Raw genomic sequence first — 10,369 nt, 5'->3', positions numbered from 1 at the left:
ACCCACCCTATTATTATCTTTATATCATTTATATATGAATATACATAAACAAGTATATAGTAAAAGTTGTGAACTTACAGATCAAGCATGCATAGCATCATACAGGAGTCCCATACATCAACCCTCTACCAACACCTTGCATTGTCCTTACAAATTATGAAAGAATATTGTCAAAATCTTACTACTAATTATAGTCCTTATCTTACATTTGGAGTATTATTCTCCCACCCCACCCTATTCTTTTTTAATATATTTTTATGACAGATGTTGTAAACTGATAAAGTAATCATGTCCATGTGCAGAATTCCCAAACAACACCCTTTTACCAACACACCACACTGTGGTGGAACATTTATTACAGATAAGATAATATCATCTGATTTTTACCACATCCATAGCTAACAAAGGACACTGTTGAATCTGTACCATTCACCTCTTAGTTTACTGTGCTATTCAGTTCCTAGATTATTCTCTAGCATTCTGACAATTGGTATTTATATACTTATACTACCATTTGCAGCTACATATCCATTTATAGACTAGCTTTTATTCACTATATGTTACCACCCACTATAGATTTCCACACTTTTACAGTAAAGCTAATTAAAACTTCTACATACATTAAACATCAGTAGTCCATCTCAGTCCTCCTCTTATCTCCTTTTAGAATCCACAACCTACCACCAGGTCTTGAGGATGTTTTCCTACAATTTCTTCTAGATTTATGGTTCTTGCTTTTATTTTTAGGTTTTTATTTTATTTTGAGTTAATTTTTGGATAAGGTGTGAGACAGACTTCCTTTGTCCCTCTTTTGAGTATGAATATCCAGTTTTTTTTTCAGCACCATTTGTTGAAAGGACTGTTCTGCCTGAGCTGCGTGGGTTTGACAGGCTAGTCAAAAATCACATGACCATATATGTGAGGGACTATTTTAAACATCAATTTGGTTCCATTGGCCTATGTGTCTGTCTTTATGCCAGAACAATGCTATTTTTACCACTAAAGCTAAATAATAAGATTTAAAGTCTGGAGATGAGAGTTCACTTTTCCTTTTTAAATGCTTCTGGCTATTCAGGACCCCTTACCCTTCCAAATAAATCTGATAATCTTGTTTCCAATTTAAAAAAAAAAGCTGGTGGAATTTTTATTGGGATTGCATTGAAACTATATATCAATTTAAGTAGAATTGACATCTTAATGATATTTAGTCTTCCAATCCATGAGCATGGAATGTTCTTCCAGTTATTTCGGTCTTTTTTTATTTCTTTTAACATTGAGTTGCAGTTTTCTGAATACAAGTGCTTTCCATCATTGGTTAAGTTTATTCCTGACTATCTGAGTTTTATCTGTCATTTGATTTTCACCACTCTTTTGACACTTTTAGTTACTTTTATTAATATAATCTTCATTTCCAGACTCTCTTCCAGCCCTCTCTCTCCTGTCTTCTTTTCCAGGCTCTAGCACACCCCTTAGTATTTCCTGAAAATCTGGTCTCTTAATTAGAAATTACCTCAGTTTCTGTTTATCTGTGAATATTCTAAACTCACCCTCATTTTTGAAAGACAATCTTTCCAGATATGAGATTCTTGGCTGGAAGTTTTCTCTTGTAGTATTTCAAATATATCGTATCCCTGTCTTCTTGCCTCCATGGCAAGTGTTGACAACACTTAATCTTATTCGGCATCCCTTATATTTTAAACATTGCTTTTCTCTTGCTTTTCTCAGAATTCTTTCTTTGTTTTTTGCATTTGACATTCCAATTAATAAGTGTTTTAGTTGGTCTATTTGGATTTTTTCAAATAGGGTATGTTGTTCTTATTGGACAAGGATATCTGTACATCAATAAGATTGGGAAATTTTCTGCCATTATTTCTTAAAATATTCCTTCTGCCCCTTTTCCCTTCTCTTATCCTTCTGGGACACCCATCATACATAAGTTTGCATGTTTTTTGCTGCCATTTAGTCCCTGAGAACTTGTTCAATATTTTTCCATTCTTTCCTTCATTTCTTTCCTTCATTTCTTCTGTTCTTTTGTGTGTTCACGTTCAGAGGCCATTTCTTCAAGTTCATCAATCCTTTCTTTTTTATAGGTCATTACTTTTACCATTACATATGGGTCCTAAGGTAACCATAAGCATTTAAATAAAATTACAACTTGATTAAGAAGTAATTTTATTTAAATGCTTCTGAAGATCATATTTTTCCACTTATTTATAAATCATAGGGCTTCTCATTGAAGCTATAAATAATATATTAACTTTGAAAAAATGTGTAAAAGTAATATATTTAAAAAGAATATTGTTTTCTATAATCTCTAACTCTGTGCTTATATTCAATGACTATTTGATAAATGATCCTCTAATTTTCTAAATTATAATTAATATTCTAAGTACCTATCATCCAAAAAGGAAAACTTTTCAGTGAACAGATATATTTAGATAAGGAAAAGAAATGTTTCTTTGAAAGAAAACATAGAAACAGAAAATGTTTTCTATAAGTAAAGAAATAGGAAGGTGTTTTAGTAAGAATAATTACTTATTTAATACAATAGAGTTAAACAGTTTCTAAAACAAATGAAATACTAAAAGGCAGATTAAATATCACATTGCTGCCACTGTCAACCACAAATTATAATTACTGGTAATAGGCCTTGAGTCAATAGATAAACTAGATGGAACTGAGCCTATTTGAGATTATTTTAGTCTTTTAGTCTTTAGAAAACTATTACACATGTAAATAAATTCAATGTACTTACTTTGACTTCAGTAAAATTAATTTACAACTTGAGTAACAAAATGCCCATTAATATATTTTATACATAGAATATATATTCACACTTTGATTATTTAGTTATAATTTTTAAAATATAGTGGATTTGTTATTTACCTATGCACACTGCTTCTTTGCTATGACCTTGAGAAAAGACCTTCAAGTTACTCTCTGAATTTGCTTCAGGCTTGTTTTATTCCTTTTAACCTGTCCTATAAGTTTTCAGTTTCTTCTTCCAATGAACGTAGGCTAAACTGGAACCTTTTGGAGATCAGATATGTCCTGTTAGGAAATTGTAAAGTTTTCATACTCATTTGTTCAAAATTTCTTAGCACTGAGCTCTTAGTGTACTCGTTTTGCCTTAATTAGAAAGACTTAACTGCATCTCTGTAATGCTTGCAAAGCTATTGCCATTGATATCTGTTACTGAAGAATTCCAACTAGAACAGAAATTATAAATTAGTAAATTTATGCATTATGCACCAAATATGCACCTTGTTGTTATTTAAGAAATATTTTTTTTGGCTTCTGCAGATTCTGGGAGAAAATTACCTGCAATAAAATAGCCCTACACAATTTGTATATTTAAATATATTTTGAAATGATATTAGTTTATTAGTATATTTTATACTTATACTTTAATAAAACCATGAGTAAAAATTACATATATTGACTATATAGGTATTATAAGTGGATACACTATATTTTATTAAAAATGACAATGAAGACATAGTAATTTTCCAAATATTACATTAAATGTACAGTATACATTATTTACAACCTTTGTCTCCTTAAATGCATATTTAAATTGAGTTTAGTTATGACACATAGTTTTTCAATTTTTATGTGTTATAGTTGCATTACTGCTTTGGAAATAGAAGATTATTCCTTGAAAAACTAAATATCAATTTTCTAAAATGGATATCAATTTATACAAAAAGGTATAATAATTTTTAATGCCCCTTAAATACTCCATATACTGTACTAGATGTAGAGAAAACATTTCAAATATTTGGATAAAATGAGAAAATTATAGGAGATACATTGGAATGGGCTGCTGTTCTGTATAAATGTGCAAAAGAGATTATTGTAGAATAAATCTAAACTTGTTCAGCTACGGTCCAAATCCATTTATAGTTTGGTAGCATAAGTCAATGAAACTGCAAACAGATTTAGAAAAACACATCTCATTCACATATTAGGGATGTGCTCAAGAAAATTGCAAACTCCTGAGTGTTACTAATTGGATTTATTTGAAGAGGTACTTAACAAAATATTCTAATCTGTTGATACTGTACTTGCTTGGGTAAATTTTAATCACCTATGGCTAATTTATCATTGTAGATTGATACATTTATAAACATAGTATATAGAAAAGTATAAAAATTCTACAATGGAGAATTTCTTCCCTGTACATTCATGCCTGAGTATCTAATATATTTTTTTCTTTGAGTGTACTGTAATGGTATTATTTTTAAAATCAATATTAGGTCACTGAAGTAACTATTTCATGGATTCTTTCCACTCCTAAAAATATATATTTCTCTTCCAAATTTTCTATATTTTTTGATAGTAGCTACTGTTCTCCCTAAAGTCACTATTAAACTTCTTCATTGTGCAGAAGCACTCTCTTAAATGGATGTCATATATAGGTAAATATGCCTGTGACATATCCAGCACACACATGTTCCTCATCTTAATCCTTACATCTGTGAGTGTGATGAACTCATTTATAAATAGGACACTGAGAAGATGTTATTTTTAGTTAAGGTGTGGCCAAGTTGAATCTCAGTGAGACTCAATCTCTATTTCTAAAAACCTTATAAAGAAGAGAAACCAGAAGCCAGAGTCAGTGAATTCCAGATGGAAGAGCCAGAAACAGGAAGCCAGCAAAAACCATAAGAGAAGACATGCAGGAAGAGACTGCCATGTGACAAGAGGCAGCCATGGAAGTCAAGTAACCTCAAGTACTGTGGCAAGCCAGCACCAAATTCTCACAGGTTCTTGGGAGAAAACATAGCCTTTCGTACACTTGATTTTGGAGTTCTGGCTTCCAAAATTATGAGACAATAAATACAAGTGTTTCAAGCCAACCATTGTGGGGTGTTTTCCATAGCATCCTGACAAACTAAGAAAATGCCCAATTTCTTTTCTTAAACATAAATATTCAGTATATTATATTTTCATTATTTGTTTGTCCTGACCTTTAATAAGATAAGCAAATTCTTATCTTTAAATCACCACATATTTCACTGTTGGAATGCAACAAGAGCATAATGAGTGATAGCAGCATTAAACATTAAGACTATGTTCCAGCTCTTAGTTATGTGAATATTATCTAAATTTATTTAATCCTTACAGTAATAAAATATAGGAGGAGAAATCAGCATTCTTACTTCCCAGATTGTACTAAATGTATTAATAAAACTGAGAATTTAAGAGAAAAGTTACTTGACAAGGTCTGTATAATTTGCTAATTTGTGATGCTGAAATGCCAGTGTATACATATTTTTTGTTATAATTTTGTTTGATGGGCTTTTCTAGACCTTTCCTCAAATCCTTTCTTCAAATGTCGATAGGAAAGTTATATTTCTTTTTCCCCTGAATTCTTGAAATAAAAATATATTTCACAATACAGATCACAAAAAACCCATCAGTTAAATTACTAAAATAGTTTATGCCATAGAAAACTACCTAACTGTGATGGTTAGGCTAATGTGTCAACTCAGCCAGTAAATTGTGCCCAGTTGCTTGGTCAAGCAAGTACTTGACTAACTGTAATACAAGGGCATTTATGGACTTTAGTCACTATTGACTTTACTACAGTAGTACAATTACATCAGTAAGGGAGATTGACAACAGCAATGAGTGACACTTTATCCAATCAGTCGAATGCCTTAAAAGGGGAAGTGATTCCAGCATTGAGTGAGAATTCCCCAGCTTGTCTTTAGACAGCCAACATCTTCCAGAACTCATCTAGAACCTTCATTGGACTTCATTGGAGCCCCTGGTTGTGGCCTGCCTGAGGAACCTGGACTTGTGCATCCCACAGTCATGTGAGAGACTCTTATAAATAATAATTACCTTGTTTCAATTAACCTTCTGGGGTTTTCTAAAGCAAATATATCTCTCCTGTTTACTGCTTTTGTTTAGAGCATATAGTCACATCTTTTACATTTTCAACCCAAATGCTCCAGTCATTTCTTACCTTGACAGTCTACAACATGTAATCTGTTTTGATTTGGAAACAAAAGCTGCTGTCACAAGTAAATCATTTTCTTGACTGCTTTGGGACATCAATGGATTCTCCACCACCATGATCACCTTTCTTTACTTATATTCACGCATACTACACACACATACACCACATAAAATTTACAAACTATTCCATTCCTTTTGTCTAGAATTTTTACTAATTAGTAAATGAACACTTTTAATGTTTTTAAGATGTACTTTCACAGTACAATTTTTCCCTTAAAAACGTTGTTGTTGACCCTAGTGGACACAAATATATTTGCAATTCAATTATTAAATATAACTTTACTTCAGATTCAAATTTGGAATGAAATATAAAAATGTCCAGGAAATGGAAATCACAGACCCCGATATTTCCCCTTTCTATATTTTACCTGACATTTTTAGTAGAGAAAGCAGATGTTCAAAATAGAAAACGGAGTGGATCATTAACATTCTGGCAACAAAATTCACAGCTTGAATTAAAATTTCTGGCTGAACTTACCTCTTCTCAAATGATATAGTTAACTATTTAGCATCAAGTGTTAAACTAAAACTTGATTATATAAACTATTGGCATTAAGGAGATTCATATATATAACACTATTAAAAGAAGTATGTAAGATATGCACATATGTATTTTATATAAACCTTTGAAAATTTATATTTAATTTGTCTTTCTCTAATTAGTATTCAAAGTGTATTACTTGGTATTTTATCACCTGTTATATCCTAAAATTCAAAATCATGAACTTAAAATTCAAATTGAGTGATTAAAATGGATTTCATCCAATTAGAGTAGGTATGATTAAATCAAAGCCAGTTCTTGTTGATTTAATACTGTTTTTCTTTCACTTTACAGCCTCTACATTTCCCTATCCCATGAAATCCTTTTTCCTCTTTTCTTTGTTTAACTCTTCCAAAGCCAAGGTGGTTTCTGTAATATCCCAACTTCCCCTACACTGAAAAAAAGTTATTTAATATCACAATTAAAAAAAAATGTTATTGATTTGCTATACCAGATATACTTGGGAATTTTGCACTCATCTTGAAAGGTAGAAATATAGGCGTCTACACCTATCAAGTAATTCACTGTATGTCACTAAAGACTGCTTAAATGAGGTCAGACCTGAGTCATATGATGCTGTGATAAATTCTGAGAGATTTTTTAAAGCTGAGTGTATTAAAAATGTAATTACTATATCGTAATAAAGACGTTTTATAGCACACATATTTTATTCACTTAAAGGCAGATGTGGTAACATTAAATAATTGGTAACCAACCTATCCTTAGTAAAACAAATCAATTCTCGATTAGAAATTTTAGCTAATTTGTACTCAAAACTTCCACAATATTGAAAAACATAAAATACGGAATTTTAAAATATCACTTTTCTATGCATTTTTGGAAATGAGCTTCCCTGAGATATTGCTATGTGATTTTTCTAAATATAATTTTAAATGCTAACTCCAATGGTTGGAGTAATTTGTTGTTCATACCAGTTTTTAAGAAATTGCAAGCAAAGCCATCTTCATCAGTCAATAATCAAATAATCAGATTCCCTGCGCCGGGTCCTTCATTTCCATAAAAGGGCAGCGGCTCCGCGGGGCTGAGATTGCTGCAGTAGCCGGCGCCCCCGGCCTACGGGAGCAGCTCCCACACCCGCCCAGCGCGCCGCCCCGCCCCCAGCCCCCGGAGTCCGCGCGGACCCCTCCCGGGAGAGCGGCCCCGGGGGAGGGTGGGGGTGGGGGATTGAGGCGAGCTAGACCCGCTCCCTGCGCCTCTGCGGGGCGGAGGAGGAGGGACCAGGCGCGCCCAGCCCAAACTGCACTCCAGCTGAGGGGGCAGGGAGAGAGGGGTGGAGCGCAGGGAGCGAGGAGGCCGCGACGACCGGACTCCTTTAGTCGCTCCGGCCGGGAGGCACCGCTCTGGCTGCTGAGAAGGGGGTCACGGACGCCTTTGCCCTCGCACCAGTTCAAGGCGAGCTCCAGACCAGGAGCGCGAGGAGCGCGTGGAAGGAACCATGGCCCTGGACGGGATAACGATGCCTGACGGCTGCTACGCGGATGGGACGTGGGAACTGAGCGTCCATGTGACCGACCTCAATCGCGATGTTACTCTGAGAGTGACCGGCGAGGTGCATATTGGAGGGGTGATGCTCAAGTTGGTGGACAAACTCGATGTAAAAAAAGATTGGTCTGACCTTGCTCTCTGGTGGGAAAAGAGGACTTGGCTTCTTAAAACACATTGGACCTTGGGTAAATATGGTATCCAGGCAGATGCTAAGCTTCCGTTCACCCCCCAGCACAAACTGCTCCGCCTTCAACTTCCCAACATGAAGTATGTGAAGGTAAAAGTCAGTTTTTCTGATCGAGTCTTCAAAGCTGTTTCTGACATCTGTAAGACTTTTAACATCAGACACCCTGAAGAATTTTCTCTCTTCAAAAAACCCAGAGATCCAACAAAGAAAAAGCTAGATGACCAGTCTGAAGATAAGGCACTTGAGTTGGAGGGGCCTCTTATCACTCCTGGGTCAAGAAGTATATATTCAAGCCCAGGATTCTATAGTAAAACAATGACCCCCATTTATGATGCTCACGATGGAAGTCCCTTGTCACCACCTTCTGCTTGGTTTGGTGACAGTGCTTTGCCAGAAGGCAATCCGGGTATACTTGCTGTCAGTCAGTCAATCACATCACCAGAAATCTTGGCAAAAATGTTCAAGCCTCAAGCTCTTCTTGATAAAGCAAAAATCAATCAGGGGTGGCTGGATTCATCAAGATCTCTCATGCAACAAGATGGGAAGGAAAATGAGGCCTTGTTGCTCTGATTCAAGTATTACAGCTTTTTAAATTTGAATCCAAAGTATTATGCAATCTGAATCAATCAGCTTTATGAACAGGCCAAATGGGATATTCTTTTAGAAAAATTGAATTGCACAGAAGAAGAAATGATGATGTTTGCAGCTTTGCAGTATCATATCAATAAGCTGTCAGTCATGACATCAGAGAATCATTTGAACAACAGTGACAAAGAAGTTGATGAAGTTAATACTGCCGTTTCAGACCTGGAGATCACTTTGGAAGGGGTAAAACATCAATAATTTTGGGTGACATCACTTCCATTCCTGAACTTGCTGACTATATTAAAGTTTTCAAGCCAAAACCAAACTGACTCTAAAAGTTTACAAGTAAATATTGGTGTACCTTTAAAGATACATCTATTTCTCACTATAAAAGCAAAGAAGAATCCAGTGGCACACCAGCTCATCAAATGAACCTAAAAGGATGTGAAGTTACTCCAGATGTAAACATTTCAGGTCAAAAACTTAACATTAAACTCCTGAGTTGCAGAGGGTATTAATGAAATCTGGCTTAGTTTTGACAATGAAAAACAGTATGCATACTGGATGGCAGCCTACAGATTAAGTTCAAAATATTCTTCCCTTTCTGAAGATTCAGCATTTGAACCCAGATCCTCAGTTAATAGCAGAGAAGATCACAAATGATATAAATCCTGAATGTCTGGGGTCCCCTTGCTATCTCAAAAAGTATAAGAACAAGCAGCCAGACTATATAAGAGGCTTGATAATGGCAAGAATCTTGGAGGCCCATCAGAATGTAGCACAGATGAGTCTAATTGAAGCCAAGATGAGATTTATTCAAGCTTGGCAGACTTTACCAGAATTTGGCATCACACACTTTATTGCAGGGTTTCAAGGGGGCAAAAAAGAAGAACTTATTGAAATCGCGTACAACAGATTGATTAGAATGGATGCCGGCACAGGAGATGCAATTAAAACATGGCGTTTCAGCAACATGAAACAGTGGAATGTAAACTGGGAAATAAAAATGGTCAATGTAGAGTTTGCGGATGAAGTACGATTGTCCTTCATTTGTACTAAAGTAGATTGCAAAGTGGTTCATGAGTTTATTGGTGGCTATATATTTCTCTCAACACGTGCAAAAGACCAAAATGAGAGTTTAGATGAAGAGATGTTCTACAAACTTACCAGTGGTTGGGTGTGAATATAAAATACTGTGTAATGAAACCCTATGGCCATAACAATATTTAACTTTAAAAGCTGTTAAATGCTGCTTAATAAAGTAAGCTTGAAATTTTAAAAAAAAATAGTAATCAAATAAGATATTTTAATCAAATCAATATACTTTTTATTTAAAAAAATTACAAGTTAAATCTCACATTCTGCTTTTGATATTGGCAAATCGTACATAACAATTTTATCAGAGAAATGAAACTCCCTTACAAGGTGTTTCTTGTATGCTTGCCTCATGGAAAACTTCTAGTATCTTTTGCAAATGAGAGAGGACTCTCAAAAGACTCTTGTAACTTTCTTGGTATCAA

General features: G+C 34.6%; 1 pseudogene; it reads left to right on the top strand.

Annotated features, from left to right (window-relative positions):
• Positions 1 to 7,993: 7,993 nt before the first annotated feature.
• Positions 7,994 to 10,135, top strand: LOC101440405 (fermitin family homolog 2 pseudogene; annotated as a pseudogene).
• The last annotated feature ends 234 nt before the right edge of the window (positions 10,136 to 10,369 follow it).

This window comes from Dasypus novemcinctus, chromosome 1 (genome assembly GCF_030445035.2).
Source record: "Dasypus novemcinctus isolate mDasNov1 chromosome 1, mDasNov1.1.hap2, whole genome shotgun sequence".
Taxonomy (NCBI): domain Eukaryota; kingdom Metazoa; phylum Chordata; class Mammalia; order Cingulata; family Dasypodidae; genus Dasypus; species Dasypus novemcinctus.
Note: the sequence above shows the minus strand (reverse complement) of the source record. Positions and strands in the feature narration are given on the sequence as shown.